Source organism: Caretta caretta, chromosome 3 (assembly GCF_965140235.1).
Source record: "Caretta caretta isolate rCarCar2 chromosome 3, rCarCar1.hap1, whole genome shotgun sequence".
Taxonomy (NCBI): Eukaryota; Metazoa; Chordata; order Testudines; family Cheloniidae; genus Caretta; species Caretta caretta.
Genome location: NC_134208.1, coordinates 124389036 through 124405507, shown reverse-complemented (window position 1 = coordinate 124405507; position 16472 = coordinate 124389036). Strand labels below are relative to the sequence as shown.

Below are 16472 nucleotides of genomic sequence, written 5' to 3'. Positions count from 1 at the left end.
TAAGTGACTTAGGTGCACAAGTCCTACTGAAAAAAGTTAGGCGAAACATGACATGAGTCCAAACCAGAACCCTGCATCGGAAACAGCCCTCTTTGTCTCTCCCCCCGCCACACACCTGCCTGGAACTTTGTGAAAGTTCTGATTTATAACTAGATCAAATATTAATTAAGGCTCACAATACACCTGTGAGGTACCGCAGCTGTTCTATCCATTTTATAGAATGATAAAATGAAGCACAAAGAGGGTGTGATTTGCCCAGTGTCACATCGTGAGTCTGGTGCTGTTCTGAGAATAGAATTCAGGAGTGCTAGCTCTAAACCCTGTGCTCTATGCATTTAACAACATTCCTTTGCTTCAGGCAACACAGTATAAAAAAAGAATAGCAGCTAGATTGATAAAAGGACTACCATTTGAGGCACCTAAATCTCAGAATCTGGCTCCAGTGGGATTTATAAATCCTCCATTCAGCTGACACCAAATGCTCTTGGTGCCTAAATTGTGCATTAAAATTCCCTAAACGCCTTTGTTTCTGTCTCTGACATGTGCACTGCAGCCACACCAGGTATCTAAGCCCCAGAGTGATTCACAAATAAGGAGAAGATAGATGTTCCTCCGTCTAACTCACCTGTGAGGTCCAATCAGGTAAGTGTGCTAAGAGCTTGCCTATTGGATTGGGCACCAATAGACAAGCTTACCCAAAATGCTGGGCTCCCTCATAATTTTTAGCCTATTAGGTCGGACACTCACCTGGGATGTAGGAGACCTCTACTTCAAGCCCTTGCTAGTGAGGAGAAGGGATTTGAACTAGGACCTACCACCTTCCATGAAAGTGCCCTAACCACTTTGGGATATTGTGGTGTGTGTGTGTGTGTAGTGCAGGGGTGGGCAAACTTTTTGGCCTGAGGGCCACATCGGGTTTCCAAAATTGTATGGCGGGCCCGTTAGAGGAGGCTGTGCCTCCCCAAACACCCAGGAGTGGCCCGGCCCCCGACCTCTATCTGACCCTCCCTGCTTCCCACCCCCTGACGGCCCCCCTGGGACTCCTACCCCATCCATCCCCCCTGTTCCCTGTTCCCTGACCGCCCCCAGACCCCCCACCCCTGACTGCCCCCCACCGCCCCATCCAACCTCTCCTCTCCTTCCTGACTGCCCTCCTGGGACCCCTGCCCCCATTCAACCCCCCCTGTTTCCTGCCCTCTGACTGTCCCGACTCCTATCCACACCCCCGCCCCTTGACCACCCCCTCGAACTCCTCTGCCCTCTGTCCAACCCCCCCGCCCTCTTATCGTGCTGCCTGAGCCGCTATAGCCGTGCCACCGCGCTGCACAGAGCACCGGGTCAGGCTGGGCTCTGCAGCTGCGCTGCCCCAGGAACTCACAGCCCCACCGCCCAGAGCATTGCGCCAGCGGCTCAGTGAGCTGAGGCTGCACAGGATGGGGAACAGCGGGGGAGGGGCCGGGGTCTTACTTATCCATGAGGTAAGTAAGACCAACTTGTAGTGGAGTTGACAATTGACAGAAATGGATTATCCAACCATCACTACACATACACAAGAATGTGTCAGATGAAGTAAAAAGTAGTTCTGCAAAATGCAGGGGGCCAGACTAGATTACTGGGTTTTTTTCTGGTCCTGCTTTTTATGATTCTATGATGGTAAGAAAAATACTCTTATATGAGATGTAGCTATGGCTCAGAATTAAATTACAATACTGAAGACTGTGACCTGTAGCCAGAATCTCGAAATGGCACATCTGCTGAAGCACAGATATGAAAAATGAGAAATAAATGTGAACTTTTCAATATGCATTTTATAATATTAATTGAAAGAGTAAGTAGTGTCATTTTTGCAAGAATAGTTACTCTGCTTAGATTTACAGAGACTTGTAAATCATTTAGCCTGGAAAAGTAATGAAACAGAACTATCTTTTTGTTAAGTGACTGGAAATAATAGCATTACATAAGGCATATTGTCTAAGATAGAGTTCCCCCTCACACACTAAATGCAACTTCCTCTTAAAGGCTATTGGATCAGATATCTGAAAGCTTGTGTTACAAAATTCAGTACCTACTACAGTAATTCCATAACTATATAGAGACCAAAGCCTATCTTCATTTAAGCAAGAGCATTAGGGCTAAAAGCAGCTGGTTGTTCCGGGGTAAGAAAGCAGTAAAAACTCTATACAGGAGCATATCGGTAAGCCCTAGGCTCTGCATTAACAAGCTCCCCTGTAATTTTCTGCAGCTCAGTATGGAGGAAGAGGAATTTGGGCAGGAAAAGGATATCGTCAGTGAACCAGTGCACGTTTTGCAACTATCGAGCCATAAAAATGCTTACAGAAATGCAGCAAGCTGGGGTTGAGGACTCCAACCCTACTAGTTCCTAGGTAAATTACTATGAAAAACACTTTTGCCTGAGGTTTTACTTGAAGGATTATGATTTGGATCAAAGACAATAGAATTTTTTGCATAACAACATTAAAGAAGCCAATCAGTTGTTCTGACATAAGAAAATTGATCCTGAATTCTTCAGTCATAACAGTTACATGAGCATTCTGGGAACTGTAATTCATATGAACTTAGTTAAAATCATAATAATAAATAAGGACTGAGAATGACAAAAATGCCTTTATTTCCACTGCTGTAGTGTGGTAATTATTTTAAGTTTCAATAATTTACAGTCATCAGCTTAATGAAATTTACTTGCATGAGACTCCATTTTATGAGAACTGTGAAATTCCACCACAACAGTTTGCAGTAAAGATGAGCCTGAACCAGAACACAGGATCTGAATCCTCTTGAGCTGAGGATAGATTTGGATCCAGAACTGAATTTGGCAACTTGGATCTGTCTCTGTCATGTTGGTTAGCATAATACCCACAGCAGGTCTTGGCCAAACCTGGTATTTCAGCACCTAAAGGGGAGGGAGGGGAGTGCTGCTTCAGCCTGCTCAGTGTAAAAGGGGGCTTCAGGCACAGGGATGCCCCTTTTAAGCCCTCCCACCATCTGGTTCCCAGTGAATGAGTCAGTGTTGCCACACTGGTCCCTTGTCTCCTTTTCCTTTCCCCTCCACCAGGCCTGCCATCTGGATACAAAACGGGGTTCTGTGTGATATGACTTTCCTGGAATTTCCCCCCATTTTAGTGGCAGCAGTTATTTGGGGACCAAAGTTGGCTCATAAAAGGGTGTGTTTCTGGTGTGATAACATGGCAGTGGTACGTTATCAATCACCAAACTTCCAAATTACACAGGCTTATGAATAGGGCCCTACCAAATTCACGGTCCATTTTGGCCAATTTCACGGTCATAGGATTTTAAAATTAATAAATTTCATAATTTCAGCTATTTAAATCTGAAAAATCACGGTGTTATAACTGTAGTGATCCTGACCCAAAAAGGAGTTGTGGGGCAGGGGGGTTGCAAGGTTATTGTATGGAGGGTTAGAATCATAGAATCATAGAATATCAGGGTTGGAAGGGACCTCAGGAGGTCATCTAGTCCAACCCCCTGCTCAAAAGCAGGACCCATACCCAATTAAATCATTGCGGTACTGCTCCTCTTACTTCTGTGCTGCTGCTGCTGGTGGCTCTGCCTTCAGAGCTGGGCAGCTGGAGAGCAGCAGCTGCTGGCTAGGAGCCCAGCTCAGAAGGCAGAGCCGCAGCCAGAAGCAGTATAGACGTAAGTATGGCATGGCATGGTATTGCCACCCTTACTTCTGTGCTGCTGCTTGCAGAGCTAGACCTCCAGTCAGCAGCCACCACTCTCCAGCTGCCCAGCTCTGAAGTCAACAGTGCAGAAGTAAGGGTGGCAGTACCATACCAAGCCATCCTTACTACTATGCTGCTACTGGCGGTGGCTCTGCCTTCAGAGCTAGGCTGAGCTATGAAGGAAGTTGTAATGAGTTCTTCCAATTTCAGGATCCAGAATGCTGGTCACCAATATGGCCCATCACAGAGGGGCGGGTGTTGTGGTACATGGGGGTTGACAACAGAGCTGTTGGCATCCTTGACGATCCTGGCATAATACAAGGGGCAACTGGGTTCTTTCGGGAGGATGGGGCTTCCCCTATCAGACTTGGGAGCTGACATGTTTTTGGCTGCTACAAAAGAGGCCACTGGGAGATGTCTGGGAATCTGACTGGGTTTGGGGGGGAAGCAGCCAAGCTAATTGCTGGCACCTCCTTGTGGCAGATGTCCAGTGCAGGTACTCCATAGGGAAAGCATCCAGTGACCAGATAAATGGCCTGGTAAAGGATTTAAAAAGGAGGTTCTGGTTAAAGGAACAGAACGGGGTGGGGTGGGGGGAAAGAAGAAGGGTTGGAGCTCCTATGGGCTTTTATTACAATGAAAGAAAAGAGTTTCTAGTCCTCATGGTTGCAGAAAAGTTGGTTGGTCCTCATGGTTGCTGAAAACATGCTGTGAGTGTATCCTAAAAATTCAAGTTTCAGAGTAGCAGCCATGTTAGTCTGTATTCGCAAAAAGAAAAGGAGTACTTATGGCACTCTAGAGACTAACAAATTTATTTGAGCATAAGCTTTCGTGAGCTACAGCTCACTGATATGATTCATCCGATGAAGTGAGCTGTAGCTCACGAAAGCTTATGCTCAAATAAATTTGTTAGTCTCTAAGGTGCCACAAGTACTCCTTTTCTTTTTGCTAAAAGCTCAAAACTCAGAAGGCAAATAGAACCCCAAATCTATTTTTTTAAATCTCAAAATTTTGGAGCCTGACACGTGATCTTTGAACACTTGGTTTGACAATACTGTAAGATATTCCTGAATAGAGTTGACATTCTCAATGCCAAGTGTTTTTAGCATTTCCTGGTGGAAGAAGTAGTTGAAATATTTTGGGCATGAGGTTTTTCTTCAGAGCATAGTCACTCATGTGCAGGGATAACTTGCTGCCTTCCAGTAATGCGCATGAGGCACTTCGAAGAGCATTGCTGCTTCCTGAATTCATAAGCACTTCTGGAAATACTTCCAGCCCTTATGCACAGAGTACTGACCACCTTTAGGCACAATCTATTGCGTCTGGGATTTAATACTCCTTCGAAGTTCTGATTCTTCCTCCTACTGTGTGAAGTCCATCATGTTCTGTGCAATCTAGTGAACTAAATATGCGAAGTACCTCTCAAAGAAGGGCACTGGAAGCCCCTCAAAGCAGACTGGTGTCCCAGGCATGCATCTCAAGCATAGTTGCTCTGATGGTTTAATACCTTACCTAACAGTTCAGCTACTTCAGGAATTCTGGATCATGTTTCCTGAGATTAAGGGATAAGGAAGGGGGGCAAGGGGTGTCGGACTGACTAGGTAGGAGGAGGTTGATAAAAGGTCACATTGAGTGTTAAAAGTTAGCTATAGTGTCAGATAGCTTGTGTTGAAGCCCATAGAAACTTAGTCTCCAATCCTCAGCTGCCCTGCACCAATAGAAACTGGTCCTAAATTAGTGAAGCTGCCCATTGAAGGATCACACTAGTGTAGGGGGATCATCCCATGGTGTATAACTGAGGGGTGGGATGTGGGGCTCAGGCTTAACTACCAGTGCCTCAGAAAGTCAAAATTCTAAGGGTGAGGCAAGTTTCCTTTCCATCTCATTCTGGAAATGTAAGTGGGAATTCAGTGCTGATGGAATCTTTAAAGAAATTATAATTATTACTACTTTAAATTATACAGTACCATAGATCAGATGTGCATAGTGTTTATTAGGAAAAAAGGAAAAACAGGAATCTGCCTGAAGAAGCCTTTTAAATGTGACCAAAATATGTGGGGTAAGATATAAATCTACACATATAATTTTGACGATTTAGTTTAAATTATTGTTTTTAAAACCTGTCTCTCTTTCTCTGAATATCGTTAAGGTTGGTGCTGTTTTGTTTTCAAAACATTTTACATGATTTAATCTACAGAGTTTTTCATATGCCGTTATTGATCACTACTGAATAATATAAACTGATGACATGAAAACATTTTTGCTTTATAATGCATATGAATCGATGTAGCACAGCTGTTAGACTGCTTTGATTTGACAACATATAATAGTTGTTAAAGTAGATCAATGAAATGTTTATTTACCTGACTACATTATATAAAAGAAATTTTCTGTATATAATTGTCTAACTCTTATCAAACTTCTGCTTCCAGTGTTCATTCTGATATAAATACAACACTGTATACAATCATAATTTATATCAAGCTTTGAAGATTCCTTTTTATTCTTTTTATTTCTCTTCAGTGCTGTCACAAAAGCACGAACTTTATTCTATTTGTTCTTAAATTATATTTATCTAAGACATCGTATAGGTCTATGAAACAATTTAGAAGAGGAGATGCACAGCAAAGGTTTCATGATACAAAAAAGAAAACAGATTTTATAGTATGCAATGTTCCCCCCACCCCAAAAAAAGGAAAAGAAAAGAAAAAACCCCCCTGAAATAAACCTAATAAAAACATGCCATATTTAAGTACTGTATTTAAATGAAAAAGAGATTTTAAATGGTGTTATAAGGTTCATAATAGGCCTAAGTCATTGTCATTACTTTTCTGTTCATGACCTGGAAGAATAACCATTGGGTTCTCATTATGTACAACAGAGAAATATTAAAAGCAAGCAAGCCAATAAAGCAGCATCATTAAAACTAGCAATATTATAAGGAGAAGTTATGTGCATTTTGTACTGCATCTGTGATTACAATTGCTTCACCTGAACAAAAGAGTACTTCAAATTTACTCTGAGCGTCCATAAACGTTCAAAATAATTTTAGGACTGAAAGAAAGATAACAAGGCAGTTGGATGTTGAGTTCTCTTGTTTTTTGGTTTCTTATAAAGTAATTCCACAGAGAACTGTCCAGGCCTTAAGAAGATTGAACCTTAACCTCTATCCTGTTTTCATTGTAACTGTTTTTCAGTTGCTCATAGTGTACATACAGTGCAGACTGTCATTTGCTAATAACTACACAATAGATCATGACAGTTCACCTAGAGACATTAAGCCTTTAAGACTGACACATATGCACACTGCAATCAAATTTTATTCTTTCAGGAATGTACTCTGGAAGCTTTTAGGAGCAGTATCTGTGGTACAAGACCAACAGAACTTTTTGCATGAGTATGTTACCAATGCTTTTTAGAAGAACAACATTGACAGTTTAGTTTATGGGTGACATTTCTAACTCTGCAGATTTTGATATTCACATCAAACACAGCATGTTCACTTTTTTAACCTACTGTACTTTTCCCTCACCAGTGTCTAGTTCTTTACTTGGTCTTTTTAATTACATTTGTTATTAGTTATTACAATAGCACCCAGAGACACCAATGTGGGGTCCCATTGTGTTCGGCATTGTATAAACCACAAAGTAAGAGGCAGTCCCTGTCCTAAACTTCTTACAATATAACTTGAGACAAGATGCAAACACAGATGTAACAAACAAACAGAAGGAGTAGGGCCGTAAAAGAATAAATGGACACAAATCAGACGTCAAGAATTATAACATTCAAAAACCAGTTGGAGAACACTTCAATCTCTTTGGTCACTTGATTACAGACCTAAAAGTGGCAATTCTTCAACAAAAAAACTTCAAAAACAGACTCCAACGAGAGACTGCTGAATTGGAATTAATTTGCAAACTGGATACAATTAACTTAGGCTTGAATAGAGACTGGGAGTGGATGGGTCATTACACAAAGTAAAACTATTTCCCCATGTTTATTCCCCCCCCCCCCTTCTTGTCAACTGCTGGAAATGGCTCACCTTGGTTATCACTACAATAGTTTCCCGCCCTGCCCCGGCTCTCCTGCTGGTAATAGCTCACCTTACCTGATCACTCTGGTTACAGTGTGCATGGTAACACCCATTGTTTCATGTTCTCTGTGTATATAAATCTCCTCAGGATTTTCCACTGAATGCATCGGATGAAGTGAGCTGTACCTCACAAAAGCTTATGCTCAAATAAATTTGTAAGTTTCTAAGGTGCCACAAGTACTCCTTTTCTTTTTGCGGATACAGACTAACAAGGCTGCTACTCTGAAACCAGTGAGAGGAATATGTTTTTACAAACAATTGGCAAGTTTGAAATCAGATTTGTTTCTTTTTCTATATGAAACAAACCAGAGATACAACGATAATTCCTACTGACCATCCAACCAGCTATCATCAGGTGGCAATTTACAGTAAGTATCACAGTAGAAGTGAGCCTAGAATAAGGATTTATAGGAGGAGAGGGTAGTGACTTTCAGATTAATTCAGTGAGGATATTCCATGAAGAAGTTGGCAGGGAATAAAGTGTGAAGTTGCTTGTTGGAGAAACAGATTCTCAAGTGCAGAGCATGTTTCCTGATTATGTATTTGCAAGTAATAGCATTGTCCATCCATCCAACTGCGAATAGTATTATCTCTTGACTAACTAATGTTTTCCTGGAACGTTACAATCTGCCAAACCAACTAATTTCAGACAACCTTACACAGCTGACAATTCTCAAAGTTTTCTAGAATAAATATACACATTTGGAAATTGGGCAAATATCTCAGAAAACTTGCCCAATAATGAAAGTGTAAATGAATACTGGATAATTCTGTGAAGAATGTTATAAAGTCATAGCTCTAGAGACCTCAAAATATCTTTTATCGAGATCTCTGGCCCTCAGGCAATTTGGATTTCAAACTCTTCCTTAAGTGCTACCTTCTCAGTGGCTGCCTGATTACCACTGCTTTTGGGTTCATTCTCTTATAGGATCCTTTCCCAGGGAATCTCATTACAAAGAACATTCTCTCAAGAATGAGTTGATTGGAGAGAACTGGGCTACTGGTCATTCTGGGAGGAGCAAGAACTAGTTCAGCAGACAACAGACAGAGGGTTCTTTGATGCCTATTGAACAGAAAAAGGAGGAGACAAAGAGAGGATTAGGCTTGGGGAGACAGGTAGAGTTTTCTGTGTGGAGCAGCAAGATGGAGGCAGCAGGTTGGGAGCCAGCTGCACAATGAAGACCAGGTAACAGGCAGCCTGAGAGCTGGAAGTGAGGTTGGGTGAAGAGTCACAATCCAAGATGGGAAGCAGCCAGTGAGAGGAGACTAGTAGCAGAAGGACATAAGGGCACCTGCCTACAAGAGGCATTAGGCAATTGTTCATCCACACAATGTAAGACAATGCAGAGAAGCCCTCCAACAACACCATGACTATGGAACTGAGCTCTGGATAGCAGGACATGAAGACCAGTACTTAAATGCACTTTTTAAGGAATTGTGGACTAGAAGCTGTACTCATGGTTACTCCAGTACTTCCTTCTTTTGGATTGTCCCCTACTGACCTGGCTGAGTTAGGAATGTCTATGTCTATTTTCTGTTGTAGATGGTCAAGTCATACTGCCTACGGTATTTGCAGTCTTTCATTTCTGCCAACCCTAGTAAAGACTCCTTTTGCTTGAGAGTGCATATTGGGAAATCACTGGGTAGTAGAGCCTACTGGGCCAGAGGCAACTTGCTTTGGTGCTTGCTCCTAAGTTGAGGTATATCTGGTACACTACCGAGTACATGAAAGAAATGGGTGAATCACAGCACATCAATGACTCCAATAGGTGGGGCTAATTACACTATTTTAGTGGCTGGTCCTTTAAACCTGGAAGTCAGAAGTAACTGCATCCTTTAGGGTGGCAATTGTGCCCTCCTTTACAAGGTGGTATGTATTTTTAGCTCCTTATGCTTCCCTTGTCTTTTATACCTGAGGAGGCAGCACATCCTCACACCTGTCAAATGTCATTCAATGGACACCACATTTAAAGAGATTAATTAATTAATCATAGTTCTTGACAAACTACAGGAAATATTGATGTGTCTTAGAGCTGGATAAAAAGTGTAGTTGATTAATTTAGCCTTGAGAACAGCTAGCAGTTCTGTCTTTCATTTGAAATTATTTACTGAATAAATTTGGCACATAATTTTTGGTTTGCAGATTGTGTGCAAGCAATTCATTATGAGTATATTTGATATTTTTCATTCAGAGTGTGTTGATTGTTTTATTGACAGATAGAAATATATTACATGACCTGTTCCCTAACTGGATGAGTGTAAGACTTCGGATAAGTTTTCAGTGTGAACATTTATGTTTACAAATATAAAATTCATCTTCCATGAATAGCACCAATATTTGTTTAAAATTCAATTTCCGCAAATATTCTTAACAGTGAAGTCATTCACCATATCTATGAAGAGTGAAAACAAAGAAGGCACAAACACAGCTGAAGTGAATTCACTGAAAAATTTCAATAAATAGTCACGGAATACTATTTGTGGTATTCACCCAGTGCTAAGCCATATAATCTCTTCTGCACTTGTATAACTGTGGAAATCCAAAGTATAGAACATGTTTCACTCTCAGATCTGAACTACGTCTGCTTTGCAACCAACAAACTCTAGTCATAAAATATATTTGGCATACCTTATATTATTGTTCAATAGCAATCTCCATTGTGATGTGTTCTCTCAAAGACTGTTATAAAAATTATGGAAAAATCAGCTAATAAGATCAAGATTATTTCTTTCATAGAGGAAACTACAAAATTAATGGAGCAACGTATTTCATTGAGAGACATTATATAGAGACATCAATAGGCACTGATGAGTTTCCATGTAAAGAGCTGAACACCCCCTCCCCACTCCAAGACACATAAACCCCCACACCTCTTTTAATTACTTTCAGGTACAGATGTGAGTCTTTAGGACCACATGCCTAGACCTTTCTTTCAAATGTCTGTGGTCCTTCTGTGACAAAATCCCCTTGGAAATGATGACACCATACAAAAATGCTCAGCACTTCAGTAATTCTGCTCATTTTTGTTAGAAACCATTTGGAGCTACTCATTTTTTAAAGACGGTGTTCAGGCACATCATTAGATAAATAAAAGACACTGATTTTACACCCTGAGAATTTACAAAAAGAACCATATTGACAAAACAATGGTAGTGCTGCCTGCATGAGCACAGATAAGCATAAAACATGATGGAAATGTCAAAAATTCTCCATATGCAGTGTAGTTTTAACTATGTTGGTACCAGGATATTAGAGAGACAAGGTGGGGAAGGTAATATCTTTTATTGGACCCACTTCTGTTAGTGAGAGAGACAAGCTTTCAAGCCACTCAATGTTCTTCTTCAGGTCTGAGAAAGGTAGAATCATAGAATATCAGGGTTAGAAGGGACCTCAGGAGGTCATCTAGTCCAACCCCCTGCTCAAAGGACCAATCCCCAATTAAATCATCCCAGCCAGGGCTTTGTCAAGCCTGACCTTAAAAACTTCTAAGGAAGGAGATTCTACCACATCCCTAGGTACTCTGATGTGATGCTTGGAATACTTGTCTCAGACCTGAAGAAAGAAAGGGAGTACTTGTGGCACCTTAGAGACTAACAAATTTATTTGAGCATAAGCTTTCGTGAGGTACAGCTCACTTCATCAGATGCATTCAGTGGAAAATACAGTAGGAGATTTATATACACAGAGAACATGAAACAATGGGTGTTACCATACACACTGTAACCAGAGAGATCAGGTAAGGTGAGCTATTACCAGCAGGAGGGTTGGGGGGGGAAAACCTTTTGTAGTGATAATAAAGGTGGGCCATTTCCATCAGTTGACAAGAACGTGTGAGGAAAGGTGGGGGGTGGGGAATAAACATGGGGAAATAATCTTACTTTGTGTAATGACCCATCCACTCCCAGTCTCTATTCAAGCCTAAGTTAATTGTATCCAGTTTGCAAATTAATTCCAATTCAGCAATCTCTCGTTGGAGTCTGTTTTTGAAGTTTTTTGTTGAAGAATTGCCACTTTTAGGTCTGTAATCGAGTGACCAAAGAGATTGAAGTGTTCTCCAACTGGTTTTTGAATGTTATAATTCTTGACGTCTGATTTGTGTCCATTTATTCTTTTACGTAGAGACTGTCCAGTTTGACCAATGTACATGGCAGAGAGGCATTGCTGGCACATGATAGCATATATCACATTGGTAGATGTGCAAGTGAACGAGCCTTTGATAGTGTGGCTGATGTGATTAGGCCCTGTGATGGTGTCCCCTGAATGGATATGTGGACACAGTTGGCAACGGGCTTTGTTGCAAGGATAGGTTCCTGGGTTAGTGGTTCTGTTGTGTGGTGTGAGGTTGCTGGTGAGTATTTGCTTCAGGTTGGGGGGCTGTCTGTAAGCAAGGACTGGCCTGTCTCCCAAGATCTATGAGAGTGATGGGTCGTCCTTCAGGATAGCTTGTAGATCCTTGATGATGCGTTGGAGAGGATTTAGTGGGGGGGCTGAAGGTGATGGCTAGTGGCGTTCTGTTATTTTCTTTGTTGGGCTTGTCCTGTAGTCGGTGACTTCTGGGTACTCTTCTGGCTCTGTCAATCTGTTTCTTTACTTCAGCAGGTGGGTATTGTAGTTGTAAGAATGCTTGATAGAGATCTTGTAGGTGTTTGTCTCTGTCTGAGGGGTTGGAGCAAATGCGGTTGTATTGTAGAGCTTGGCTGTAGACAATGGATCGTGTGGTGTGGTCTGGATGAAAGCTGGAGGCAGGTAGGTAGGAATAGCGGTCAGTAGGTTTCCGGTATAGGGTGGTGTTTATGTGACCATCGCTTATTAGCACCATAGTGTCCAGGAAGTGGATCTCTTGTGTGGACTGGCCCAGGCTGAGGTCGATGGTGGGATGGAAATTGTTGAAATCATGGTGGAATTCCTCAAGGGCTTCTTTTCCATGGGTCCAGAGGATGAAGATGTCATCAATGTAGCGCAAGTAGAGTAGGGGCATTAGGGGACGAGAACTGAGGAAGCGTTGTTCTAAGTCAGCCATAAAAATGTTGGCATACTGTGGGGCCATGCGGATACCCATAGCAGTGCCGCTGATTTGAAAGTATACATTGTTCCCAAATGTGAAATAGTTATGGGTGAGGACAAAGTCACAAAGTTCAGCCACCAGGTTTGCTGTGACATTATCGGGGATGCTGTTCCTGACAGCTTGTAGTCCATCTTTGTGTGGAATGTTGGTGTAGAGGGCTTCTACATCCATAGTGGCCAGGATGGTGTTTTCAGGAAGATCACCGATGGATTGTAGTTTCCTCAGGAAGCCAGTGGTGTCTTGAAGATAGCTGGGAGTGCTGGTCGGGTAGCGCCTGAGGAGGGAGTCTACATAGCCAGACAATCCTGCTGTCAGGGTGTCAATGCCTGAGATGATGGGGCGCCCAGGATTTCCAGGTTTATGGATCTTGGGTAGCAGATAGAATACCCCAGGTCAGAGTTCCAGGGGTGTGTCTGTGCAGATTTGTTCTTGTGCTTTTTCAGGGAGTTTCTTGAGCAAATGGTGTAGTTTCTTTTGGTAACCCTCAGTGGAATCAGAGGGTAATGGCTTGTAGAAAGTGGTGTTGGAGAGCTGCCTAGCAGCCTCTTGTTCATATTCCGACCAATGGCCCACCTTGATTATCACTAGAAAAGGTTCCCCCCGCCCCGCTCTCCAGCTGGTAATAGCTTACCTTAAGTGATCACTCTCCTTACAGTGTGTATGGTAACACCTATTATTTCATGTTCTCTATGTATATAAATCTCCCCACTGTATTTTCCACTGAATGCATCCAATGAGGTGAGCTGTAGCTCATGAAAGCTTATGCTCAGATAAATTTGTTAGTCTCTAAGGTGCCACAAGTACTCCTTTTCTTTTTGTGAATACAGACTGACACGGCTGCTACTCTGAAACCTGTCAGACCTGAAGAAGAGCTCTCTGTGGCTCAAAAGCTTGTCTCTCTCAACAACAGAAGTTGGTCCAATAAAAGATATTATCTCACCCACGTTGTCTCTCTAAAAATTCTCTGGGAAGGACAAGCAGCAGACTGTACCAATGCCTTCTCCACAACCTGCAAATGTTTTCTCTGAGACTTAAAGTGGTCCACTACAAGTTCCAACTCTGAATTTTTATTTACTTTCCATACAGGTCTTCCTGGAAAGAAATAATAATAGTCCCAAGTCATCAGAGATGCTGAGCCTGATTCTAGTGTCACTTATTATGTGCCATTATAAATCCCGGTTGAAGACAAATAATTTACCTCAGCATGAAGTAGTATTAGAGACCAGAATCAGGCCCACTGTGTGCCAAGGATCCAACAGATGAATCAGACACTATATTTTGTTGCTAAAAACCCTTATTCTCCAATTATTTAAAAATTAGAGTGGTTTTTTGTCAGAATTTTGTCTCAAGGCACTGAATAGAATAAATAACTACAATTTTCAATTGCTTTTAGTTTGTTTTCAAATACCGAAAGACATTTAACCTGCAAAATGCCACTTGGAAAAATAAATTCTTATAATTTACAATAAGTGTACTGAGTACTTATATGGTAGAGTAAAATGTACTGAGTACTTATATGGTAGAGTAAAATTTCAGCCTAGAGAAAATATCCATGGCTGCATCAGAAACAGCTGAAAACAAGATTTTATGGAAATGTTGAAAAAAATAATTAGAATCATGTGAAAAGTGCCACTAACATTTGAAGCTCTTTGGCAAGTTTATGTACTGAGGCTAATATTAGCAAAATAATCCTCCTGGGGAAAACTCTTACTTGTTTTGTCTTTTCTTTGGTCAGATTGCTCCAAGACTAAAATAAACATTTACAGAAAAATAGTGCATGATATCTGAGTAGGGTAGAGATTGGAGATGTGTTTTGTATATTTTCAGAATACCTTGAGTGCCAGCAGATACTATGTTTGGATAAATATCAAAATATTATCCTTGATGTTGGAGTTGCAAAACCATATTCAGACCCAGAGCTGTGGTTGACCAATTCAGCAGCAGAGCTTCAGCAGAGTGAAGTGAATGAGAAAGTGCTGTGCTTGCTAATGAGTGCACTCCCCTTTCTGCCTGAAGACCTAGTGGCATTTGAGTGTTCATTTAGAACTGTCTCCTGTTGAATATGCCTGGGAAAAGAGGATGGGGACAGAAAAGAATGATGGGCCTGTGACAAAGTGGGAGGAGCCTAAGGCTGACTCACCACTCTGTACTCTGTAAGCTGCCCTGCACTGGCCAAACTGGGGAGATAACTGAGTACGGACTGGGTGATTAACCAGTTAACAAGGGGATTCAGCTAGTCAGCTGGGGATGGTTAAAAGGGAGACAGGAAGGGAAAGGAGGAAGCTGGAAGGAAGGGCAAAGAAGCCCAAGATCTCAGAGCGGTGAGATCTCTTCCCCTCATCCTCTGCCTAGAAAGTAAGTCGAAGTCTTAGATAAATATGTTGATGTTAACTGCTTTACTCTCTTTCACTGCGCTCCCCATCTCTGTCCTGACCTAAACAGCCTTTAGGGCAACAAGATTTACAAGAAAGGCAAACTCTTAGCTTTTTTTGTGTAGTCACAGTTCATTGTGACTGGTTTCTTCCATAGATCTCTGTTTGAAAACCAAGTCCAGATACTGAATCACTATGCTTAGTTACAGTTTTCAATTGATATGGAGTGTAAAAACACGGTTACATAATTATTTAATTAAAATTAGAATGCACAAAACTAAAATGCTCACATCGTCACAAACAATCATGTTACTCTTGCCTTATTCAACTTCAACAGCAACATAACATAGTAAATAGAATTTAGGGCTATTCTTTTTGGCTGTTTAGAATGATGAATCCAGGGTGGCTTTGGGGGGAATTTTTTTAGTTTCTGAACAACAAATATGAAGTCTTATGTTTAATTGGATATCAGATACAAATCCACACAATAAGATGTCAGACAAATGGTTGAAAACCTGTTTGATTTTTATTGAGTTGGTTGGTTTTTGTATAGCAAGTGTGATCTAACCAGTTGTGTGCATCTTTATGTCTATGTAGTGCCAGTAGCAGACATGAGCCTTCCCTACCATTCATCTGACACAATAGCAGCAAGGGAACCAGGATTGCTCACAGCCTGCCTCAGGCTAAAATTTGGAAAATGGGGCTCAGCAGATAAATCACTTACCATTTAAATGATATAGTTCCTTTTGATGGGTTGTATTTGGCCCCAGATCCTGCAATTGGACCCACTAAGTTGGACCCTTCTGTTTGTGATAAACCCAACTGGAGTTTATGGGGCTCCACACGGATGCAGAGGTTTAACCATATATTTATTTTTTTTAATCACAGCCCTACATCCTACAACTCCCCAACTTTGACAGTTCTCTTCCATTCCACTCATATACATGGTTAAGGCTGCAAGTTCGTCATGGAGATCACTGATTCTGTGATTTTCTGGGACTGCCGTGACTTCTGAAGTGTCTGGTGCAGCTGGCCCGGGGGCTGCCTGAGCAGATCGAGCTGCCCCCGTGCCAGCCGCATCCGCCACAGCTGGGGCAGTCTCAGGCTACCCCCTCACTCCTCCCAGCAGGAGTTTAGGTGAAGGAGGGGACTCAGGGCTGGGGGTAAGGGATCTGTGTAGCGCTTACCTCATGGCGGCTCCCAGGAAGCGGCGACATCCCTCAGCTCCTGGTGGAGG

General features: G+C 41.9%; 1 protein-coding gene across 6 annotated transcripts in view; it reads right to left on the bottom strand.

Moving 5' to 3' along the window:
- PACRG (parkin coregulated) overlaps nucleotides 1–16472 on the bottom strand; it is a 494910-nt gene that overhangs the window by 138817 nt on the left and 339621 nt on the right. The gene's annotated exons all lie outside the window — the stretch shown is intronic.